Here is a 26,707-nt window from a genome sequence, read left to right on the forward strand (position 1 = left end):
TTCTGAATCTGACCGAACACTGGTAAGGTCTCATATTAGGACCTACCTGGTGGCGATAAAAGTGGCGAAATATAACTATTTTGCCACTCTTATTGCGTCATCAGATAATTGCCCGGCTGCCCTGTTTAGGGTGACCCGCTCCCTGCTCCACCAGGAAGCGCGGGAGGACCCCTTGGAGGGTAGAGCCGAGGATTTTGTACAGTATCTGTATGACAAAATCGCTCAGATTCGGGAACATCTGGACTCTGACTGGGTAGATTCAGCGGGGAGGACAGAGGCAGGTCTTGTGAGTATTATCTGGGAAGAGTTTGATTCTGTGACGCCCGAAGACGTGGACAGGATACTGGGCAGACTGAGCGCAGCCACATGTTTACTGGACCCGTGTCCCTCCTGGTTGGTGCTGGCCTCTCGGGAGGTTACACGAGGCTGGCTCCAGGGGATTATAAATGCTTCCTTGAGTGAGGGTGTCTTCCCTGCTGCCTTGAAAGAGGCGGTGGTGAGGCCTCTCCTCAAGAAACCTTCCCTGGACCCGGCAGTGTTGGCAAATTACCGTCCGGTCTCCAACCTTCGCTTCATTGCGAAGGTTGTTGAGAGTGTGGTAGCGCGACAGCTCCCCCAGTACCTGGATGAATCGTCGTATCTGGATCCGTTCCAGTCGGGCTTCAGGCCTGGGTACAGCACGGAAACGGCATTGGTCGCGTTGGTTGATGATCTCTGGAGGGCTCGGGACAGGGGTTGTTCCTCTGTCCTGGTCCTATTAGACCTCTCAGCGGCTTTTGATACCATCGACCATGGTATCATGCTGCACCGGCTAGAGGAGTTAGGGGTGGGGGGCACCGTCCTACGGTGGTTCTCCTCCTTTCTCTCTGACCGGTCGCAGTCTGTGTTGACAGGGGGGCAGAGGTCGACCCCGAGGCCCCTTGTATGTGGGGTGCCACAAGGGTCGGTCCTCTCGCCCCTTCTGTTCAACATTTATGTGAAGCCGCTGGGTGAGATCATCCGTGGTTTCGGGGTGAAGTACCACCAGTACGCTGACGATACTCAGCTGTACATCTCCACCCCGGACCACCCCAATGATGCCCTTGAAGTGATGTCCCGGTGCCTGGAGGCCGTGCGGATCTGGATGGGGAGAAACAGACTCAGGCTCAACCCATCCAAGACCGAGTGGCTGTGGTTTCCGACATCCCGATATAGTCAGTTGGTGCCATCACTGACTATTGGGGGCGAGTCACTGGCCCCCACGGAGAGGGCTCGCAACTTGGGTGTCCTCCTGGACTCACGGCTGTCTTTAGAAGAGCATATGACGGCCGTGGCCAGGGGGACTTTTTATCAGGTCCGCCTGATTCGCCAGTTGCGTCCCTTTCTGGATCGGGACTCGTTAAATACGGTCACTCATGCTCTTGTCACTTCCCGCTTGGACTACTGCAATGCTCTCTACATGGGGCTCCCCTTGAGGAGCACCCGGAGGCTCCAGCTGGTCCAGAATGCAGCCGCGCGGGTGGTTATGGGAGCGACGTGGCGCTCCCATGTGACCCCCCTCCTGCGCGAGCTGCACTGGCTCCCGGTGGTCTTCCGAGTGCGCTTCAAGGTTCTGGTTACCACCTTTAGAGCGCTCCATGGCATCGGACCGGGGTATCTACGAGACCGCCTTCTGCTACCAATAGCCTCTCACCGACCAGTACGCTCCCATAGAGAGGGGCTCCTCAGGGTGCCGTCGGCCAAACAGTGTCGACTGGCGGCCCCCAGGGGGAGAGCCTTCTCTGTGGGGGCACCTACCATCTGGAACGAGCTCCCCCCAGAGATACGGAAGATCCCGGACCTGCGCACGTTTCGCCATGCTCTCAAAACTTTTCTATTTCAGCAAGCTGGCCTGGCCTAACTCCCCTCTTTTAAATTCTTAAATTTTAAATTTTTTAATTCGTGATTTTATAAATTGGGTGTTTTAATCTGTGTTTCGGCCGAAATATTTAATAATTTTAAGGGATTTTTAATATTTGTATTGTCTGTATTTTATCTTGGCTGTTCACCGCCCTGAGTCCTTCGGGAGTAGGGCGGTATAGAAATTTGATTAATAAATAAATAATAAATAAATAATCATGAGCAAACACACTGAGACTGAAATAATTCTGACAGAGGCGTCTTGTGTAAAAATATAATTTACTTTAAAACATTTAAAAAGCACTATGTCTTTAAGAAAGCACATTAAAAACAAAGTCTTATCTGGGTATGTGAAGCAAGGCTATCTCCCTAGATCCCTCTCCACAATACCGAAACAGTTCACAAGAGAATAAAGCTAGCATGAAGGTAAGCAGCTTCGGCGTCGATACATCATCAAGGCAATCAAAATGGGGGCAGCACAAACTTCACAGCTGAAAGTCACCTGAAGTAAAAACAGTTCAAACAGCAAACATTGCTTGAAGCTTGTGGGAGGAAAAAGGTCCAGCAGCAGTCCCGATGATAGCTTGCGTGCTTCAAAACAGCAAAAGGCAAGCATCCGTGGGAGTTTCTCTGCAACGGCGTCTGGAGTCCTTATCTGCATTCTTCTCCCATCTGCGGCGTTGCACTGAGCTTCCTGCAGGAGCTGTGCATTTAGGCCTAAACCAGAAGTCTAGGCCCGAGTAGCAAGCAAAAGGTCCTTGCTTATATGGGGAGTTAACCTGCAATTAACTAGGGCGGGGAAGGCTTGCAGGTAATTGCCAACAGGAGATGGCTTGATTGAAACCATACTGTTTGTGAGTAGGCAGGTAGCCACAGCAATCCTGGAAACACTCGTGACATCCCCATATACAAAAAAGGGAATAAAAAGAATCCTGGTAATTATAGGCCCATCAGTCTGATTGACATTGTAGCCAAAATATATGCTAAATTCCTTTTGAATAGAATTGAAACCTGGGTAGAGGAAAATCATATCCTCGCAGAAAAACAAGCAGGTTTTAGACAAAGCTGATCTACCATCGATAACTGCTTTGTCTTGAACCATCTAATTGCCAAATTTGCCTATAAGAGGAGACCCGTCTGCTGCTTTTATAGACCTCATAGCTGCATTTGATATGATAAACAGAGAAGTACTATGGAATAAATTAACAGCTCTTAAAATAGAACCTAGACTTTGATTAAAGCCCTGTAGAAAGTTAGCACCCACCCCTCTCCTAGAAGAATTAAATATTTTAGGAAATATTAAAAAGGCAGAATATATTTCCCTGGAGGAGAACTGGAGAAACATGTTTTTTTAGAGGCAGGAAGCAGACTCACTCTTAATAGCCCACACCTTTCTTAATAGTCCACAGCAGATGTCAGCACTTAAGAGATAAAGAGATAGATAGCTCTATTCATAAGCAAATTCCCTGCAGCAAGGTCTGAACAAAGGTAGGGTTAGCCCTCAGCTACAATAGGAATTGCCCAACAAGCCCCTTCATTGCATCAGCCCAAACATCAACCAAATTTAGCTCAGACAAACTCCTAGGATTTGTACATGGCACCATGGGAGTCTGACAACAGCCAATAGAATACATGTTCTTGCACAGGAACAGGAAGCTCAAGTGCAAAGCCCAAGAGAAGGTATAAATACCCCCCACTCTCAACTCCAGGTGGTCAGCTGCACCAGAACCATGTGCTTGGTGGTTCTGCTTTATCATTCAACCATCTTTCCAATCAGCCTCCATGTTTCCAGTGTCTTTCTCCTGGCTTGGAATTGAACCAGATGGATATTTCTTCCCACAGCCGTTTACACTGTAGGAAGTTAGCACCCACCCACTCCTAGAAAAATGAAATATTCTAGAAAACTTTAAAAAGGCAGAATATTATATTTCCCTGGATGAGAAATGGAGAAACATGTTTTTAGGCAGGAAACAGACTCACTCTTAATAGGACATTTCTTCCAACAACACAAGTACCTGTTTGAAAGTGCAGTATGGGGATTAATGGGGCTCTGAGTAACAGGATTCACACAAATCCTGAGTGATTCACAAAGCAGAGTGAAACTTGTCTTCATTACATTTTCACTTCACAGGAGATAGGGGGAGGAGCAACTGCCTGTGAGGGGGGATCTGAGAGTGAGTACAGAGGAGAAAGGTAGCGGCCCGTGCGCCTAACGTCGTGCGAATCATATAACTATAAACCAAAAATAGCAATAATATATTCAGGGTTAGTGCACTTGAGACTGTGATTTTATTCTATTTCAAAATGGCCGGCTTAGTTCAGTGTAATACTTGTTTTGCAGCCGTCTTTCACAGTACTCTTTTCAAATTTGGGTACTGTCCTCTTTGTAAACAAATTAGTAGTCTACGTGGACAGATTACCTATCTAGAATCACTAATCTGTGCTCTCCAAGCAGAAATTAGGTGCCCAATTCAGCCATTCCACTCTATTGAGCTGCCGCGCCATTAGTCCCCTCTACCACAAAGATTCTGCAGGAGAAGGGCAGTATGGACAACCGTGGGATCTGGCAGGGTGAGAGCTGTGAACCATAAACACAAAGCTTTTGCTGTGTCCCAGCATAACAGATACAGTGCCCTTGCTGACCTTAATAGGGACACTAACGTGACAAGTCTAGGTAGTTGTGATACTGATAACTCAAATAAGCAGGGGATCATGGTCCGAGATGAACTTACTTTGGAAAGGGGAAAGTGTGAACCAGGTATTACATATCGGTCACACAAGAAGAGCACGGTATCCAAAAAGAGAAGCCACCTTCTGGTTGGTGATTCAATTGTAAGGGATGTAAATTTAGGAAAAGATATGGAGGTTTTGAAAGAGCTCAGGTGTCTGCCAGGTGCTACTGCCAGCAGAGACAAGAGGCATATTCTTAAGATAGTCAAGAATGCCAGTAAGGACTGTGATGTTGATGCTATTATACAACTTGGCACAAATGATCTCTCCCAAAAGGATGTACTTTCTGTGCAGAATGATTTCCAGAGCTTGGGGTATGAACTTAGTAGTATAGGTTGTAGGCTTATCTTTTCAGAGGTTTTACCAGTATATAAGGAACAAAAAGGGAAAGGCCAGCGTGTAGCAGAGTTTAATGTGTGGCTAAAGGAGTGGTGTAGAAGGGAAGGCTTTGGTTTTATCAGTCATGATGTCTGCAACTGGTCCAATGAAGAACTGTACAAAAGAGATGGATTGCATCCATCAAAGAAAGGGACTGAGTTACTTAGCAATGAATTCACAGATTTTCTGGATAAACATTTAAACTGAACAGTGGGGACAGAGAATTAATTGATACAGAACGTTTCTGTCCCCAGTAATCCAAAATTAATAGGGCTATCAGTGCATGTAACATAGATGTCTGTGCGAATAAGATTATCACCCCTGCTGTCAACCAAAACCAAGCATTTAATAGCGAGTGCCATACCATGTGCATTAATCAAACAGGTGGCAAGAAAGCAGGGACAGTCAGGTACAACACAGGTTATGTAGACAGTAAACATAGGGTCAATCAAAATGGACTCAAATGTCTATACATCAATGCACAGAGTATGAGGAATAAACAGGGTGAATTAGAAATTCAAGTAAAGGAGGGCAGATGTGATATTGTTGCCATTACGGAAACTTGGTGGGATGAAACCCACAAATGGAACATATAGCTAGAGGAATATAAATTATTTAAAAGAAATAGACCAAATAAAAGAGGAGGTGGAGTTGCACTATATATAAGAAATAACTACATCTCTACAGAAATAGAGCACAACAATGATGAAAATTATCTTGAATGCATTTGGGTCAATATTAAGGGGGGGGGGGAATGACATTGCCATAGGTCTATACTATAGGCCACCCAACCAAACAGAGGAAGTAGATGAACTTTTTGCTAGTCAGCTAACTAAGGTATGTAGGAAGCACATCACAATAGTAATGGGGGATTTTAACTACCCTGACATCAACTGGGAGACAAACTCTGCACCAAGTGGAAGATCCAACAGGTTCCTAACAAACCTAGCAGACAACTTTGTTTCCCAAAAAGTAGAGAAGGGAACAAGGGGATCAGCCATATTGGACTTAATTCTCACTAACAGAGACGAAATGATAGAAGGTGTTGAAGCTACAGGAACCTTGGGGGCAAGTGATCATGCGATATTGGAATTCAACATTATGCAAACACAAGTAGTAGAACAAAGTCAAACTAGAGTCTTAGACTTTAAGAGAGCTAATTTCAATAAACTTAGAGAGAGCTTGAGAAGGATTCCATGGATGAGAATCCTCAAGGGGAAAACAACTCAAGAAGCTTGGGAAATTTTGAAAAGTGAGATTATAAAAGCCCAGTCTAGCACAATACCAATGAAGAAGAAAAATAATACATCTCAAAAGAAACCAGCATGGCTGCATAAAGAACTCTCTAACAAATTGAAAGACAAAAAGGACAAGTATAAAAAGTGGAAAGAGGGGCAAATAACTAAGGCAGAATATCAGCAAATAGCCTGAGCCTGTAAAGATGAAGTGAGGAAAGCTAAGGCTCACAATGAACAAAGGTTTGCGACTAAAGTAAAAAATAACAAAAAAAGCTTCTTCCAACATATTAAAAACCAGAAAAAATCAAGGAAACAATTGGCCCATTGCTGGGAGAAAGTGGCAAGAAGGTGACAAGCAACAGGGAGAAAGCAGAACTACTTAACTCATTTTATGCATCTGTCTTTACACAAAAGGAAAAAACAGTCCAACCTATCAAAAACAGCACCACAAAAAACAGATTAGGAACACAAGTTAAAATAGGGAAGAAAATGGTAAGTGAACACCTGTCTACCCTAGACGAGTTTAAATCACCAGGACCAGATAGCTTACACCCCAAGGTTCTGAAGGAACTGGCAGACGAGATTTCAGAATCACTGAACTATATCTTTCAAAGATCCTGGAGCACAGGGGAACTGCCAGAGGATTGGAAAAGATCTGATGTAGTTCCCATCTTCAAAAAAGGAAAAAAAATAGATCCAGGAAACTACAGACCTATCAGCCTGACCTCAATACCACAGAAGATTCTGGAAAAGATAATCAAACAACGAATCACCGAACACCTAGAAGCAAACCAAGTAATAACCAAAAGCCAACATGGGTTTATAAAAAACAGATGACAGACTAATCTTATTGCATTCTTTGACAAAGTGACAAAATTAGTGGAGCAGAGGAATGCTGTCGATATAATTTACTTGGACTTTAGTAAAGCATTCGATAAAGTAGACCATAACTTACTACTAGATAAAGTAGAAAAAATGTGGGTTAGACAGCATCACCACCAGATGGATTCATAACTGGCTGACCAACCGCACTCAATGTGTAGTCCTCAATGGAACTGCATCTACGTGGAGGGAAGTATGCAGTGGAGTACCCCAGAGCTCTGTTTTAGGCCTAAGATGTACTCCACTGCATACTTCCCTCCATGTAGATGCAAGATGTTGAAGGATAGATGGGGAACTCATCAAATTTGCCGATGACACCAAGCTGGCAGGAATAGCCAACACTCCAGAAGATAGGCTCAAGATACAGAAGGATCTTGACAGACTTGAACATTGGGCACTATCTAACAAAATGAAATTCAACAGTGAAAAAAGCAAGGTTCTACATTTAAGGGAAAAAGACCAAAATGCACAGGTACCATGTATGTGGTACCTTGCTCAATAGTAGTAACTGTGAGAGGGATTTTGGAGTCCTAGTGGAGAACCATTTAGATATGAGCCAGCAGTGTGCAGCAGCTGCCAAAAAAGCCAACACAGTTCTGGGCTGCATAAACAGAGGGATAGAATCAAGATCACGTGAAGTGTTAATACCACTTTATAAGTGGTATTTTTTGAGTTCTGTTAATAAGTTTTCTCTTCTTTGTTGTTTGTCTCTATTTTTCTTTGCTTTGTAAGCAATTGTTAAGCCTCTTATATAAGCTTTAGTTGTGTCCCATAAATTTTGAAGTGAAGTTTGTTCTTTCATATTAATTTGGAAGAATATATTCATTTCTTTCTCAATCATTTCTACATACTCTTTATCTTTTATAATTTCTTTATCCATCATCCATCTCTTTCGTCTTTGGTGGCCTTTCCATGTTACTATTATTGGGCTATGATCTGCTCATGTATTTACTGCTATTTCAATTTCTTTTATATCTTTCCTGAGTTCTGTGGTCATCCAGGCCATATCTATTCTGGACCATGACTGGTGTGGACTAGAATAAGATGTGTATTGTTTCTTACTTTTATTCATCTCCCTCCATACATCTTGTAGTTGCAATTCCTGGGCCATGTCTTTAAATGTTTCTGGGAGTGTTTTTTTCCTGGTTTTATTCTTTTTGCTGCTCTGATAGTCCTTTTCTGTATTGGTGATTGCGTTATAGTCTCCTATAATGCATATATTTTCGTATTGTAAATCTTTGACTATATTATGTATTTTTTTGAAATATTGATTTTGGTTTCCATTTGGTGCATAAATTGATATTAGTAGTATATTTTTTGCTTCCATCTTAATATCTATCATCAAAATTTTTCCATTTTCATCTGTATATACTTGTTTTGCTGGTAGGTGTTTTTTAATGTATATTGCGATCCCCCTCTTTTTTTGTTCTGCTAGCAAAGTGAATAATGTTCCTAATCGTTTATTTTCTAGTACTTTTTGATGTTGCTTTTTGATGTGAACTTCTTGCAGGTTTATGATATCCATATTTAATTTCTGTAATTTTTTTAATGTATGTGTTCTTTTTTCTGGTATGTTTAATCCATTTATATTAATTGAAATCAGCCTTAATTCCTGTTCCATTCTTCTTCTTTATCTGTTCATTGTCCTGAGCCTTCTTGTGTTTCTTGTTATGATTTGTGTTTTTTCCCTCGCTCCCTCTCTTTCAATCTTCTCTCTTTCCGTTCTTCTCCTTTCTTCTTGTTCTCTTTCTGTTTCTTCTATGAAATGTTCCTGGGTCTTGTTGTCTGGTTCTGCTCTGATTTCCTGTTCTTCTTCTAGTACAAAGTGTTGGTCAAAAAAATCTTGTGCTTTCTCTAATGTATCAATTTTATGTTTTTTATCTTGCCAAGAGATCAGAATCCCTTCTGGCATCAACCAGCGAAACATTATTTTGTACTTATTTAATTGTGTTGTTAAGAAATTATAATTTTTCCTCTGTTCTCTTATCCTTCTTGGGATCTGTTTTAACATTATTTCCTTCCCCTTATACATAATTGATTCTTCCCTCATTATTTTATAGATCTCTTCTTTCACGGTTTTTCTTGCGAATCTGATGTGGACCTCCTTGGGTAACTTACAGTTGCAAGAAAAAGTATGTGAACCCCTTGAGATTACGTGGAGTTTTGCATGAATTGGTCATAAAATGTGCTCTGAACTTCATCTAAGTCACAACAATAGAAAAACACAGTCTGCTTAAAATAATACTACACAAACATTAGATGTTGCCATGGTTTAATGGAACATAACATGTAAACATTCACAGTGCAGGGAGGAAAAAGTATGTGAACCTTTGGATTTAATAACTGGTTGACCCTCCTTTGGCAGCAATAACCTCAACCAAATGTTTCCTGTAGTTGCAGATCAGACCTGCACAACGATCTGGAGTAATTTTGGACCACTCCTCTTCACAAAACTGTTTCAGTGTCGCAATATTCTTGGGATGTCTGGTGTGAATCGCTCTCTTAAGGTCATGCCACAGCATTTCAATCGGGTTGAGGTCAGGACTCTGACTGGGCCACTCCAGAAGGTGTATTCTGTGCTGTTGAAGCCATTTTTTTTGTTGAATTACTTGTATGCTTTGGGTCATTGTCCTGTTGCATCACCCATCCTCTGCGGAGCTTCAGTTGGCGGACAGATGGTCGTACGTGTTCCTGCAAAATGTCTTGATAAACTCTGGAATTCATTTTCCCATCAATGACAACAATCCGTCCAGGCCCTGAGGCAGCAAAGCAGCCCCAAACCATGATGCTCCCTCCGCCATGTTTTACAGTGGGGATGAGGTTTTGATGTTGGTGTGCTGTGCCTTTTTTTCTCCACACATAGTGTTGTTTGTTCTTCCCAAACAACTCAATTTTGGTTTCATCTGTCCACAGTATATTTTGCCAGTAGTGCTGTGGAATATCCAGGTGCTCTTTTGCAAACTTCAAACGTGCTGCAATATTTTTTTTGGACAGCAATGGCTTCCTCCGTGGTGTCCTCCCATGTACTCCATTCTTGTTTAATGTTTTTCTTATTGTAGATGTGTCAACAAAAATGTTAGCATGTGCCAGAGATTTCTGTAGGTCTTTAGCTGACACTCTAGGATTCTTCTTTACCTCATGAAGCATTCTGCGCTGTGCAACAATTCTTGATCGTAGGTCTTCTGAGAGCTCTTTTCTGCGAGGCATGGTTCACATCAGACAGTGCTTCTTGAAACCAGTAACCCCAAAAACATGTTTTTAAAGGGCAGGACAGCTGTCAGCAACACATCCAATATCATCACACTGATTGGAGTCAAGGTTGGCTTACTCCTGGCTCCAATTAGCTCTTGGAGAAGTCATTAGGCTAGGGGCTCACATACTTTTTCCTCCCTGCACTGTGAATGTTTACATGTTATGTTCCATGGCAACATCTAATGTTTGTGTAGTATTATTTTAAGCAGACTGTGTTTTTCTATTGTTGTGACTTAGATGAAGTTTAGAGCACATTTTATGACCAATTTATGCAAAACTTCACGTAATCCCAAGGGGTTCACATACTTTTTCTTGCAACTGTATGCCTGCGGGCGTAGTTTGTATGGACCCGGTAAATCTCGTCCATTTCTCTTCTAATCTCTTCTTTCTCTTTCTGGGTAGCTTCCGCTAGGATTCCCGCCATCAGTTCTCCTAAGTCTTCCTCTTTATTTTCAGCTATATTTTGGAACCTGAGATAGAAAGATACTTTTTCCATCTCTAAGTATGTGATTGAGTCCTCTAGTTCTTTATTTAATATTGCTTGATTTCGCTCCATGCTATCCATTTTCTTATCTGTTTGATCCATTTTCGCCTCTTTGTTCTGAATCCATTGTTCATTTCTCACGATATTCTGTTGTATTTTCTCAATCTTATCGTCCATTTTTTAAATATTATCTTTTATTTCTCCTACATCTGTTTTCAATTCTTCGTGGTTCCTTCTAGTTTCTTCATGATTATTTGCTATGGACTCTTGTGTTTTATTCATCCCTTCTTGAATCATGGCTAGAACTGATTGGATATTTTGTATGTTAAATGTGGAGGGGGTCTTTTCTTTTTCTGTGGTTAGCATTGTATCAATTGTTTTTTGTTGCGCAGGTGATGCTATGAGTGATGTCTGAATTGAGATTACCTTTTTGCTTGTCTTGATTATCGCTGTTGGGCCTGTTGTTGTCATCTTTATTTTCTGTTTCACACTTTCCCAAATTCTCATACACTTATCTATCTTATAAGATCGATGTATTTCTACTTCTGTATTGATTTTTAACTTATTTGATATGTGTAGGTTAGGTTATAAATTGCTGTGTAGAGTATCAAATGGTTTCAGTTGTTCAGGCTTCTATACAGTTCTTAAATTCCACTTTTCAATATCGTTATATAAGGGGTAGTAAAGTCAGTTAGGGAGAAGAGGGAAAAATCTGGTATTTCAGCAATTCATTAATCTGTTCTTATTTTTATTAAATGTATTACTGATTTAATACTTATATATAGAATATTAAAACCAATGGATGTCAATATATGTTATAGGTAATAAAGTATATGTAATCACTCTAAACACACTAGAATATTAAATAGGGTTAATCTGAAATTGTAACTTCTAAACAATATCAGTATACAAAGTCACTAATTGGGTATATAAATAAATATATTAAATATAATCAGAACTATTTCAATCTATCGATATGTCAATGTATAAATCTATATAATCACTTTAAAGGAAAAAGAAAAAGGGATTAAGATAATAGGTATAATTAATATGAAATTCTACTTTTTAAGCAATATCAGTACTTGGAATCAATAATCAATAGTTAACCATGTAAGAAAGTTTAATAAGTATAGTCAATAATATATCAATCTCTCAATATCTAAGTCTATATGCACCTAAATATAATATACAATATAATAATAATATAATAATATAATATAATATAATACTAATTTAATTATTTATATTTACCACGATCAAATCTTATGTCTCAAAATTTCTCTGAAAAGTACTTATGTTTTATATTAGGTCAATTAATGTTCGTTGTCTCTCTGCCCTGCAGCTTTCTTTCACTCTTGCATCATCTGCTTTGTTGTATCTGTCAATTTGTTTCCAAAGTCTCTGCAGCTAATTGTCTTAGTTTTTCAAAATTCAAAGTATCTACCAATTTATAATCCGTTGACTTTTCAGGTTTGTTAATTTGCCAAGCTGTCTTTTTTTAGTTTTCTGTGTATTAACACTCACTGCTCCATCTTCACTAGGGATTGGTCTGCTGTTTCTTCTCTCCGATATTCTTCTTTTTCTGTTGGTAAGGATTTAATTGAAATTATAGAGTTTTTAAGTCTGTTTAAGGTCCAGGGTCTGGATACAAGTAACAGATATTGGTGCAGTGGATACAAAAGATCCAAATGTTATAATTATCTCTGATGCCTGACAGTCGTCATCTTCACTCCTCCCGATGTTCCACGTTCTCCTATTTCTCCAGATCCCCCGATTTCTCTTTCGTTGTTCCTCGCTCTGTGTTCCGTCAGTTCTGCTTGGTTTGTAAATTTTTACCTTCTGCAGTCCTTTTCTCAATAAATCCTCTGGAGTTTCTTCGTTCCACCGTTCTTCTATTTTGTGCTGTCACTGTCAATTCAAAATGGATTTCCGCTCTTCTCTCCGCTTCCTCGCCGCTCGCCTGGCTGTTGTTCGCCACTAGTTTAGAGTCTCACTTTCTCCGCTCACTTTCACTTTCCTCTCCGTGTAGCTGTACCTTTTTCAAAGCTTTGTTCTCTCGTTTGATCTTTTACTGATGTGCTTTCTTTACTTCAAATCTTCGCTTCCCGCTCTTCGGTTTATCAGCGTTTCAGGCCAGCCAAAATGGCTGGTTTTTCCCTGATTGGAATTAAGGGGTTCTCCTGAACCTTTGGGGGAATTGCTTTGTTCCCCGAGGTCCTTGAAGAATCCCCTTTTTCTATTGATCTCTACATGATCAATAGCGCCTAAAACGGCTTCCAAATCAGGGATTTTGGAATTCTAAGAACGGAGCCCCATTCTCTTCGTTCCAGCCACGTTGACGTCACTGCTGGAAGATTTACTCCACCCAAACAGCAAAAATATGGATAAACGGAGAGATGATAGAACAATTCCAAATAGCCAAAGGAGTGAGACAGGGATGCTGCCTATCCCCTCTACTGTTTATATTATCATTAGAAATACTATTAAATGAGGTTAGGAAAGACAAAGAAATAAAGGGACTAAAAATCAAGAATGAGGAATATAAACTACAAGCATTCGCCGACGATGTAGTATTCATTATAGAACAACCAGCACAAACAGGAATGAAATTATTGGCAAAAATAGAACAATATGGGAAAGTAGCCGGACTTAAAATCAATAAACAAAAAACAAAAGTATTAATGAAGAATCTCACGAATACACAAGGCAAAGAATTGGAGAACAAATTAGGAATACAAGTAGTAAAAAAAGTAAAATATCTAGGAATCTGGCTCACCAATAAAGTATCAACACTTAAGGAGGACAATTACAACAAATTGGCTAAACAGATAAAAAGAGACCTAGAAATATGGAGTAAATTACAGCTATCACTTCTAGGCAAGATCGCTTCCATCAAGATGAATGTCCTACCAAGAATATTATACCTATGCCAAGTAATCCCGATAAACCCAGGAAGAGCTTTCTTTAAGGATTTTAACAAAATGATAGCGGACTACATTTGGCAAGGAAAGAGGGCAAGAATTAAACTAAAGCATCTTCAGGACACACGAGAGAAAGGCGGACTAGGACTACCAGACTGGCAAATATACCATAAAGCAACATCACTTATCTGGATAAGGGACTGGATAGAGCTTAAAAATAAATGGATACTGACATTAGAAGGCTTTGATTTATTGAAAGGGTGGCACACATTCTTATGGGGGGACAGAGACAGACAGCATGAATACTTCCGGAGACACATCATTAGAGAAACACTTTTAAAGATCTGGCTAGAAATCAGAAAAAAACATTATGATAAAATTCCAGAATGGCTCTCAACGATGGAAGCCCAAATATACCCCAACGCAATAGATATGAATAAAATGAGAACCTACAAAGAGCTGTTGAACAGTAGAGGAGAACTAAGAACATGAGAAGAACTGAAAGAACAGGGTACAGACATTGATTGGTGGCCATATCTACAAATAAAATCTAGATATAGGATGGATTTGACACAATTTGGATTCCAAAAAGAACCGAACGAATTAGACAAAATATTATTGGGAACAATCAACAAATTAATAACTAAAATTTATAATTATTTATTAAAATATAAATTAGAAGAGGAGGTGGTCAAGGAAAATATGATTACATGGGCGAAAAATTTTAGTTATAGTATTGAATTAGATAAATGGGAAAAATTATGTAAACAGTAAACTAACAATGTCTGTACCCTTTAAGGAAAACATTTACAAAATGTTCTACAGGTGGCACCTTCCTCCTGCGTGCCTAGCAAAAATGTTCCCCAACACCTCTCCAGACTGTTGGAAATGTAAAACACAAAAAGGAACATACTACCACATGTGGTGGTCATGCCAAAAAGCGAAACAGTTCTGGAAAATGGTTAAAAACCAAATAGAAGAAATTACAAGTCAGAAAATACCAATGAAACCAGAAACTTATCTATTAGGAATATTCACAACCCACTATGAAAAAGAAATAAAATATTTAATCATCCACATCTTAACAGCAGCAAGAATTGTTTTCGCACAAAGCTGGAAATTGGAAGACACACCACCAGAAGACAAAATAATACTAAAAGTGATGGAGTGCGCAGAGATGGATAAACTCACGAAAGAAATACAAGAAAAAGAGGAAACAGATTACTACCTGGTATGATAAAGATGGTACGATTGGATAGAAAAAAGGAAAATAAAACAAAAATAGGAACACACTAAAGAAAATGGATTAGTTAGATAGAAATTGAGTACCGACTAAGAAAACAACAAATCAAAAAGAGAACTTAAAATATCATTATATAACTAAAGGTGTAGAAATATAAATAGAGAAATATAGTTTACCGATGTGACTATCTAAAATACAAGTCGTAAGACTTGATCTACGTTTACCTGTTGTGTATGTTGTGTATTGTCATAATTGTACTTGTTTGTTTTTCTTTTTAATTAAAATATTATTTTTTTAAAAAAATTAAAGAATAATGGTTACCCAGGGTCCCTAGCCCCATTAATTAAACTATATAAAGCTAAGGTTACCCCTATGCTCTTGTATGGAGCAGAAGTTTGGGGTCTGTATTCTACTACAGTATTAGAAGAAACACAGTGTAAGGAACTGCCTCAGCTAGTCCCTGAGGAAAGCAAGACTCTTAATCCATTACGTTGAATCAAAATAACTTTTACTGAGAGAGAATTGATTGCAGGAGAACAAGGGGAAATCTGAAAAAGCCCATGCAATGCAAACAGCATTCTTTCCTTTCCCCAAGCCCAACCCCCCTAACCAATCCACCAGCAGCCAATGTGATGCTGCAAGGTTGTTTTGAGAATCTCTGAGGTGCAAAGAGATAACAGTTCACCCTCAGGGCATGACGGCCTTGGAGACCAGCTGAAACTGGCTGGGAGAGACGCTCCCCCTCCTTTCTGTCTCTGAAGATGCTCCCCCTCCCTAATTCCCAAGCAGTTACAGCAAAAGCAAGAAGCAAGCTAGAATTGCCAACAAGCCTCCACCCCCTTCCAACAGAATGGCAGGATACGATGGTGGATCTGACACACAGTCCCAGCGATGAGATGTATTTTGTGTGTAGATCTAAGGACATCTGCTGCAGCAGTTAGAGCTGAATTGGTAATTTATACAATTCATGCACTGTCTAAAATCAGAGCATATAACTACTGGCACAAAATCAACGAAATGGAGATGGATAGACTCCCCAAGTTATGTTTATTAGATCAGATAAAATCACACCTACTTTTTATGTTTTTAATTTATTTGTCAAGCATATATAAGATAACAGATAAAAGTATAAACATGAATTATGAATACATGAAATGGATATGAATAAAAAGGGACATTAGGACAGGGATGGTAGGCACATTGGTGCGCTTATGCACACCCCTTACAGACCTCTTAGGAATGGGGTGAGGTCAACAGTAAATAGTCTAAGGTTAAAGTTTTGGGGGTTTGGGGAAGAAACCACAGAGTCAGGTAGTGCATTTTGACCACTCTGTTGCTGAAGTCGTATTTTCTGCAATCGAGTTTGGAGCTGTTTACCTTAAGTTTGTATCTATTGTGTGCTTGTGTATTGTTGTGGTTGAAGCTGAAGTAGTCATTGACAGGTAGGAGATTGTAGCAGATAATTTTATGTACTACGCTTAGGTCAGACCAAAGGTGGCATAGTTCTAAGTTGTCTAAGCCCAAAATTTCAAGTCTGGTGGCATAAGGAATTTTATTGCGAGCAGAGGAGTGGAGGACTCTTCTCATGAAATATCTCTGGACTCTCTCAATTGTATTAATGTCTGATATGCAGTGCGGGTTCCAGACAGATGAGCTGTATTCGAGAATTGGTCTAGCAAATGTTTTGTATGCTTTAGTTAGTAGTACAATATTACCAGAGAAAAAGCTACACAAGATTAGGTTAACAACTCTTAATGTCTTTTTGGCAATGTTGTTACAGTGGGCTCTGGCACTTAGATCTTTAGAAATGAGTACTCCAAGGTCCTTGACAGAGTGAGGGTCGTCTACAAGGTCATGTCCATCTAGCTTGTATTTTATGTTCTGATTTTTTTTGCCAATGTGTAAGACAGAGCATTTGTTGGTTGAGATTCGAAGTTGCCACTTATTTGACCAATCTGACACATAGTCAATAGCATAGCATAGCATAGCATAGCATAGCATAGCATAGCATAGCATAGCATAGCATAGCATAGCATAGCATAGCATAGCATACAGAACAGAACAGAACAGAATTCTTTATTGGCCAAGTGTGATTGGACACACAAGGAATTTGTCTTGGTGCATACACTCTCAGTGGACATAAAAGAAAAGATACATTCGTCAAGAATCATAAGGTACAACACTTAATGATAGTCATAGGGAACAAATAAGCAATCAAATCATATTAGGAAACAGTCAATATAAATCATAAGGATACCAGCAACAAGGTTACAGTCATGATGTCAGCGTTCCAAATTAGGCTCTCTTCCAGTTCTGACATGAACGAGATGAAGCAAAGACCAGAAGCGTTGATTTATTGCTGAGATGAACTTTTACCTAGTTTTCTGTATGCAACAGATAGGGTTTCCTGGGGGACGAGGGTGGGGGCCACATTCCTGTGAAAAGAACGTGCCGGGACGTAGAGATGGATCTGCATGATGGCCAATGGGACATTGGGTTGGAGAGCGGAAGAGGAGGGGGTTGGAAGGAGGAGCCAGTTTGGCTGCAACTTGAATCAGGAATGTCGGTTTTTTTTCTGTTCTTAAATAAAAATGATTCATTAGAGATTTTGCGCTTGAAAATGAAACTTATTTAAGATAGCACCAAAACCTGACAGACAGCCAAACTCTCTCAAAGCCAGGCTGGCTGAGTTTAAATCATCCCGTTCCCTCCCAGACGTATGGTCGGATTGGAGGTTATCCCCCGACACTATGGCTGAAGCGAAGCTCTCGGAGGAAAGCCTGCTTCAAGCAACGAGTGGAGGAGAAGCGGTCGTGACTCCAGCCAGTTTGGAAACTACGAAGGCTCAACTCTCCCCGCCTTCCTTCTCGGAAAAACTTCAAACAGAGAAGCCTGAATCAGATAAGTACCCGGGGACTGTGCCAAAAGCTTCAGAGGCGGAATTTCCCTTTCCTAACGTGAGAGACAAGGGAAAACCCCTAAGTGAATTGGGCAGAGCCTCCTGGCTATGGGAGTGGGAACAAGCCAGAAAACAAAGTAAGCGCCAAGAAATTCTAAGGAAGCCACTCGAAAGCCCCATAGATGAGTTGAAAGAGAAATTTGACTGTGCCACCCTTCAGGGGGAGGAACCATCCTGCAGACCCAAAGAAAAGAGAGAACCAGTCTGGGCTGTTGACCCGAGAGGACGTAGGCCAAGGCGCAGCCCTTCCCCCCTTCACAGCAGGAGGAGAAGGAGCCCAACGATGCATCCATGGGTCCCCCCCACTCCCAGAAAGCAGCAAAGCCTAGATGAGGCAGCACCTCCATACCCCAGGATGAGAGGCGAGGCAGAGGACTATCAACACCGAGACCGGCCCTACACAGCTCAGCACAGAGAGGAGAGGGCAGAGAGGGAGGAGCCACCCCAATTCAGAGGGAAGTTCGACGGTGACCCAGACAACCTCGCCCAATTCCTCGATTCAGCTGAGATATACATAGAGCGTTTTGGACACCTTTATCCTTTCCCCAGAGCCCTAGTGAATGCCATTTCGGAAGGGCTGGAGGGAGAAGCAAAGAGGTGGTCAGCATCCCTCTATAAAAACAGGGCCCCCCAGCTGCAAGATGCGGATGGGTTCTTGCAACTATTGAGAGCCCGTTATGAGGAGGAGGAGGACGACCCCTATGTGGAAGACGAGCTCAGAAACCTAATGCAGAAGGGGAAGCCCATCAAAGAGCATATCCGTGAATTCAGGAGAGTCGTTGGGACATTGCCTCCCCTACCTGAGCGATTGCTGGTGTACTTTTTTAGAACAAGCCTAGATAAGAGAATTTCCCAAGTGACTGCTTATCGTGACATCCCAAACCGACTCTCTGAATGGTTCCGGGTAGCGATGAAAGTCGACAGAGGGTTGCGGGCGAGCGACACGCCGAAACCACCAGAGGGAAAGGAGAGAGGTCGACCAGACCAAGGGCCACCCAACAGATGGGAAACCCCAACATCACAGCCCTCCCACAGACCAACTGCCCCACGGAGCTCACTGAAATGCTACCGATGTGGGGGGTGCACAGCCAAGGAGGGACTAATGAGATTTATCTTGTTGTGTTTTTTCCCTATGGGATAGGTGATGTCGCAGAAGTGAAGGGAGAGGGGCCGGATGTCAGCGTTCCAAATTAGGCTCTCTTCCAGTTCTGACATGAACGAGATGAAGCAAAGACCAGAAGCGTTGATTTATTGCTGAGATGAACTTTTACCTAGTTTTCTGTATGCAACAGATAGGGTTTCCTGGGGGACGAGGGTGGGGGCCACATTCCTGTGAAAAGAACGTGCCGGGACGTAGAGATGGATCTGCATGATGGCCAATGGGACATTGGGTTGGAGAGCGGAAGAGGAGGGGGTTGGAAGGAGGAGCCAGTTTGGCTGCAACTTGAATCAGGAATGTCATTTTTTTTTCTGTTCTTAAATAAAAATGATTCATTAGAGATTTTGCGCTTGAAAATGAAACTTATTTAAGATAGCACCGAAACCTGACACATACAGTCATAAGTGGGAGGAGATGGGTGATAGGAACGATGAGAAGATTAATAGTAAGGCAGACTTAATAACTAGTTTGACAGTGTTGAGGGAATTATTTGTTTAGCAGAGTGATGGCATTGGGGAAAAAACTGTTCTTGTGTCTAGTTGTTCTGGTGTGCAGTGCTCTATAGCATCGTTTTGAGGGTAGTAGTTGAAACAGTTTATGTCCAGGATGCGAGGGGTCTGTAAATATTTTCACAGCCCTCTTTTTGACTCGTACAGTATACAGGTCATCAATGGAAGGCAGGTTGGTAGTAATTGTTTTTTCTGCAGTCAAGGTCTTTTTGAAGGGTAGCAGCATTGTCGGTGGTGTCGAATAGTTTTACATCATCAACGAAGAGAATGCAGTTGCTTTTAATATGATCGCAAAGGTCATTTATGTAAAGTATAAAGAGCATTGGTCCTAAAACCCTGCCTTGGGGAACACCGCTGTTGACAGGTACAGGATTTGATAGAGCGCTTCCTATATTGACCACTTGTTGCCTGTTTGACAGGAAAGCAGCTATCCATTTATGCAGGAGTCCAGAAATGTCATAAGATTTTAGTTTTAGTAGTTTGTCATGTACCACTGAATCAAAGGCTTTACAGAAGTCTATGTAAATTGCGTCTATTGCTTTGCCCTGATCAAGATGTGTAGTCCATATGTTTTTGCAGTGTAGTAGTTGCAGATTATAGGATATTTTTTTTCTGAAACCAAATTGTTTGTTGGAGAGTAGGTTGTTTGTCTCTAGGTGGAGGGTAATGGATTGGTTAATGATTGATTCCATGACTTTGCAGGTGATGCAACATAAAGGGATTGGTCTGTAATTTTCAACTAGGCTGGGGCCTCCCTTTTTGAAGATAGGGATGACTGTGGCTAGTGACCATTGGTTGGGCAAGGAGCTGGTCCTGAAAGATTTTTCAAAGATTATGCTTAGAGGCTTTTTTTAAGTAGGCACATAGTCCATCAGGTCCAATAGATAGAGATGGTTTTAGACTGCATAGTGCCTTTTCAACGTTGTCTTCTGTAAAATCAATAATTTAATTTAATTTAATTTAATTTAATTAATTAAATTTATATGCCGCCCCTCTCCGAAGACTCATATGTATTAGATCATTGTAATCATTGTAATTATTTGTGGTACGACTGGGAAATATTGGGTATGTGCTGTTGCTGTTTACAAAGACTGAGCCGAAGAATGTGTTAAAGAGGTTGGCTTTAACAGTTTCATCATTACAGTCTTTATCATTTGGTCCTTTTAGGGGTGGGATGGATCTCGAGTCTTTAAGTTTGTTGTTTACAAAATTATAGAAGGCACGGGTGGATTTTGTGTGCAGAAGGTTTTCATCTTGTTTGATGTGATAATTGGTGCATTCAGTCTTTATCTGGTGGCATAAGTTTTTGTAGCGGCTTTTAAAGTGAGCTACATAGTTAGTTTTGTTTTTTCGCCAAAGAGATTTTTTTTTTGGATTGGAGCTTCCTTATTGTTATGGGTAATTTGTTTTTTCTGGTTTTGGGGGTTATTAGTGGTATGTATAGATTAATGATCCTTTTGAGTTCGAACAAAAAAGTGTTATAATGGTCTTCAGCAGTATTACAGTCAGTGAATAGAGTTTGCCAATCAAGAGATGAGAGTTCATTGTCTATGAGATCATAGTTGGCTTTTTTAAAGTTATAACTGGGGATCCCATCATTATGATGATTTTTGTGAGGACGTATGTTGAGACAAAAGTCAATCATGCTGTGGTCACTGTTGGAAAAGGGTTCTTTTATTTGTAGTCCATAAATTGAGTTTAAACTGTTGCAGAAGATGAGATCAAGGCAGTTGTTGAGTCTAGTGCTGTTAGTTACTAATTGATCAAGTCCCAGATTAGTTACAGCATTGTACAGGGTTGCATGTATGGGTTCAGTTGTACATTCATTTAGGGTCCAATTAATAAGAGGTAGATTGAGGTCACCAAGAAAGATAAGAGGGTGTGGGCAGGAGGCTGCCCATGTTAGTAGTGAAGTTAACTTATTTGCATGTTCGATGTCGTAATCAGGGGCTCTGTAACAAAGTATGAAGTGAATTGTGGTATTTATGGACAGCTCGCAGACGATGGTCTCAGGAAGAGCAAGCTCCTGTGTAACTTGAATATTTTTTAGATGTAGGGACTTTTTATAGAAGATAGCAACGCCACCTCCTCTACGGATTTCACGATCGGACCGGTAAACATGATAGTCTCTTACTGTGGTAATGGAGTCAGGGAGGGATGCATTCAGCCACGTTTCACAGACCAATATAATGTCGAATATAGCCGTATTTAGTAAGAGGAGGAATTCAGGTATTTTATTTACAAGGCTCCTTGTGTTAAGTAGCTTGCATTTAAGGTCAGTAGCAGTTGGTATTGAGGAAGTTAGGGGCGTGCGTGCCTAGTTTTGGATGATGCGGGGTTGGTTGATGGAGGGTTGGATGTTAGTTGGTTGCAGGACTTACTTTTGATACAGTCAGCACGGTAGTCAATGTATAAGTCAGTATCTCCTTGGTCTTGACGTCTTTTAAGTTCTGATCAGAGTTCATGGGAACGGACTCTTTGCAGTATGGATAAGTCAGGCCGTGAGCGAAGTTTGTTATGGTTGATGTTGGTTTTAGCGATGGAGTTTATTGTATGAATGAATATGCGTTTGCTGGACTCATTTTTGCAAATGACTACAAAATCGTGGGGCCACTGAGCCATCATTGTACTTGTACTCAGGGTCATCTCTGGAAATTTCGATGATGTCTTCAGGGGAGATGTTTGGTATATGGGAGTTGCTTATGATGTTGTGAACCTTAGTGATATCATCAGATTCATTGGTTTCATCCAGGCCAAATAAAATAGCGTTTGGACGTTTCTGTTCACGTTCAATGGCGTCTTTGATGAGTAAGGAGATATTATTTGTTGAGTTGGTATTATTTGCTGGGTTGGTGGTCATTTGTGGTTGTGGTTGTGGTTGTGGTAGTTGAATTGAGATAGGATTTTTGAGCTGGTAGGTATTTACCAGCTGTATTTTTTTTTCCAAGAGATGTTAGAAATGCTTGTAATCTTGACTTCCGGCGGTGACGTCAACGTGTTAGGGACGAAAGGAACGGTGCTCCGTTTCCAAAGCCCCTAATATCCTCGCTGCGGGCGCTGATTTCGGCGCTACCGACCCCGTAGAGGTCGGTAGAAGAAGGGGAAATTTCTGAGGACCTCGGGGAGGGCGGCAATCCCCCCGAAGGTTCAGGATAACTCCTCTAACTCGGAACGAGGAAGAACCAGCCATCCGGCTGGCCAGAAACGCTGACAGCTGTTAAGAGGGAAGCGAAGATTGAAAAAGAAAAGCATCGGTGAAAACAGAAGTGAGGATTAAAGATTGAAAAGGTATATCTGCATTTTCTAACGGTTGGGAGAAAGCGGGCGGAAGGAACCCTTGAGTAAAGAGGAGAAAGAGAAGCGGCGACCGATAAGTGGAGTGAAGGGGAGGAATCCATATTGAAAGTGACAGCGCGTAATCTGGTAGTCAGTGGAATCCAAAAGAATCCAGAGGGAATACGGTTGAACGAAGTGTGTGACTGATAACCAGAGCTTCATAACAAAAAGCTGCGAGAGCGAAGGTCTCTGAAAACTTAAAAGACTTAACGGGAGGACTTTTAGAGCCCCGGATATCCATAGAAGAAAGGACGGTGAAGCCATATTGAGCAACGGCAGGGAGAACACAGTCAACTTAGAACTTATAACATTGTTGCCGATACTTACTGGACAATCCAGATAAAGGCTTCCTTAACAGGATCGAGTTTATTGATCGAGTTAATTGGATAATTGGATAATAAAGTAACGGGACTATTGGATTGAGTTATTTGGGGAAGCAGACGCTTGATACTTTTGGCGCACGATAGGTGTGTATTGGACAAAAAGTAAAGTAAAGGGAGGAAAAAGTACGATCGGATGTGAAATACATTGGATTTATAATTTTTGTTTCTGCCACGGCTTATCCCGGTGAGGACTTGAACTGAGGATTACGGAACAAGTGGATAATACATGGATATATTATATTGAAACTATTGACAGTTGAAAGGAAGTGGACTTGAACTATAATTGGATATTTGATATAAAGATTGCCAGAATACAAGATACTACCAAGACCAACTACTAATTACCAACAGTGACTAAGAAGTAATATTTGGTGTATATATACTCACTGCTTTGGAAATCTATACTTATATGACTGCATAACATTACCTTATACTTATCTTGTACCCATTAAGTGAATTATTGCCTTATTAATTTGTTTTTATATATTTATATATTTAGAATCAGAGATATAGACTTTATTATAGCTAAATATAATTTTTATTAATTTGTCTTTATATAGTTAGAATCTCAATGATTTGTTAATTTGTCTTAATACAACTAGAATCAAAGATCCGGATTATATTATACTTATCATAGCTATATTATAATTACAAAAGTATATCCATATACATATGTTATATAAATTAAAATAAATTGGATAAATTAGATAAATAAGTAAGATAAATATTTAGACAATTGCTTAAGGAATCTACGTTTGACATTTGATTGCATAGTATGACCTTATTTATAAGAAGTGTATATTAATAGATTAAGTGATATATTAATTTGATCTATATATAGTTAGTGTTAAAGATTTAGTCCATAGTATATAAGATACATTTATATTAACTACATCCCTTTACCTTCTGAGAGAAATCATATTGCACTTACTCCCTACTTACTAATATACCACTTACTTAAATACTTAATACCAGGGAGAATTAGCTGATGGATTGCTAGAACGTTACATTTTTCCCTCGACCCTCCCACTTAGCTTCCCATGCTGATTGATTTATAAGTACAAAGGAGCCTGGAAAAAAGCGAAAAATAAATTTGGGTGAAATTTTAAAACAGACCTAGAAATATTGACCAGTATATGAAAATCTGGGAAAGAATAAAAAAAGAGATAATAATGGCGACCACAAGTATAACAACAACAGCGAAAATAAGTAAGAAAACACCATCGGGCCAAATGATACTTATGACCTCACCAGCTCAACAGAAAGTAATTGAAACCACAGAAAAGGAGAAGATGAGCCCTGCCCTACAGAACATCCACTCCGCATTAGCAATGATCCAGGAAGGCATGAATAGAATGCAGGAAACCATGGCACATAATCATGAAGAGACCAAGAAAAATCATGAAGAATTGAGGTCAGATGTGAGTGAAATTAAAGATAACATCAAAAATATGGATGAGAAGATAGAACAAATTCAGCAAAACATAACAGAAAACGAGCAGAGGATCCAAAAGGTGGAAGAAAGAGTAGAATATGCGACCAACAGAATGGAAAGAATGGAACAAGATCAAGGGGCATTTAATAAGGAAACTGAGGACACGTTAACCTATCTGGAAATGGAAAAGGCATCATTCTACTTACGGTTTCAAAATGTAGAAGAGCAGAAGGATGAGGATCTAAGTGAAATAATGATTGAGATACTGGCAAAGGCAACCCAGGTGGATAAGGATGAACTGCGAAATGGAATGGATGAAATATATAGGGTGTACACGAACTACGCAAGAAGAAACAAATTACCCAAAGAAATTCACATAAGATTCACGAAAAAATCTATTAAGGAAGAGATCTACAGGAAGATGAGGGAAGAGACAATCATGCACAAGGGAAGAGAAATCATAACTCTCAAACAAATACCAAGAACGAGAGATCAAAGAAGAAATTATAATTTCCTGACCACCCAGCTAAATAAATTTAAAATAAAATTCCACTGGCTACTACCGGAAGGCCTACTTATCTCCTGGGATGAAAGAAAGTACAAGATTGATAATCTGGAAAAGGCTCAAGAATTCTTTGACCAGCACTTTACAATGGAAGAGGAACAGGAGACAAGGAGAGAAGCGGAACCCGGGACACGGCGGATGGAGAAGGAAGAAAAAGATCTGGAAGAGGCAAAAAGATTGGAGAGAGAAAGAATGGAGAGAGAGGGAGCGAGGGAAAAGACTCAAAGAGTTACCAGAAACACAACAAAGTTGAAAATCACAAATAGATAAACTCGATAGAGATGGAAGGAGAAATAAAAATTATATCAATTAATATAAACGGACTCAACTCCCCAAGGAAAAGGAAATATATATTTACAAAATTGCAAAAATTGGACTTAGATGTGATAACTTTACAAGAAGTACACATTAAAAGACAGCAACAAATATTGTTGGAGAATCAAAAATTAGGAAAATTATTCACATCCCTAGGAGATAATAAGAAGAGAGGAGTGGCAACTTATGTCAAAAACCATTTAAAAGCTAAACAGATATATACAGATTCGGAAGGACGTATTTTAATAACTGAAATACAAACAGAAACAAAGAAAATATTGTTAGCTTCTATCTATGCACCTAATGGAAACCAGAGAGAATTTTACAAGAAACTACATGATACAATTAAAGATTTGGAGTACGAAAATATCTGTGTTGTTGGAGACTTCAACGCAATCGTGAATATACAAGATGACTATCGAAGTAATAAACAAAGTAAGACTCGAAAAAGAATCTTACCGGATACATTTAAGGATATGACTGAAGAATTGCAATTACATGATGGATGGAGAGAGGCCAACAAACAAACCAAACAATATACCTTCTACTCAAACCCACACCAGTCATGGTCTCGGATTGACATGGCCTGGATGACGCCAGACCTCAGGAAGGATCTACAAGACATCGAAATTATACCGAATACATGGGCCGACCATAATCCTATAAAAATAATATGGAGAGGACAGCGAAAGCAGAAGAGGTGGATGATGGACACCGGAATAATAAAAGATAGAGATTATGTGCAGATGATGGAGAACGAACTTAGAATATTTTATCAAATAAACACAAAGGAGCAGACTTCAGTACAGAATCTGTGGGACACTACTAAGGCCTATATAAGAGGCCTCACAATAGCATACCCAGCAAAAAAAAATAAAGATAAACAACAAAAGAGGAAAAAATTAATGGAAGAACTCAACATATATGAGTCACAATTACAGAAACAGCCTGACGACAAAACAACAAGGGAAAAATTGAATCGTACTAAACATGAGTTGAACTTAATTACACAAGCAGAAATCGCACAGAAAATGAAAATG

The sequence above is a fragment of the Pituophis catenifer genome, unplaced genomic scaffold (genome assembly GCF_029215685.1).
Source record: "Pituophis catenifer annectens isolate HBS135680 unplaced genomic scaffold, rPitCat1.0.hap2 SCAF_5, whole genome shotgun sequence".
Classification (NCBI taxonomy): domain Eukaryota; kingdom Metazoa; phylum Chordata; class Lepidosauria; order Squamata; family Colubridae; genus Pituophis; species Pituophis catenifer.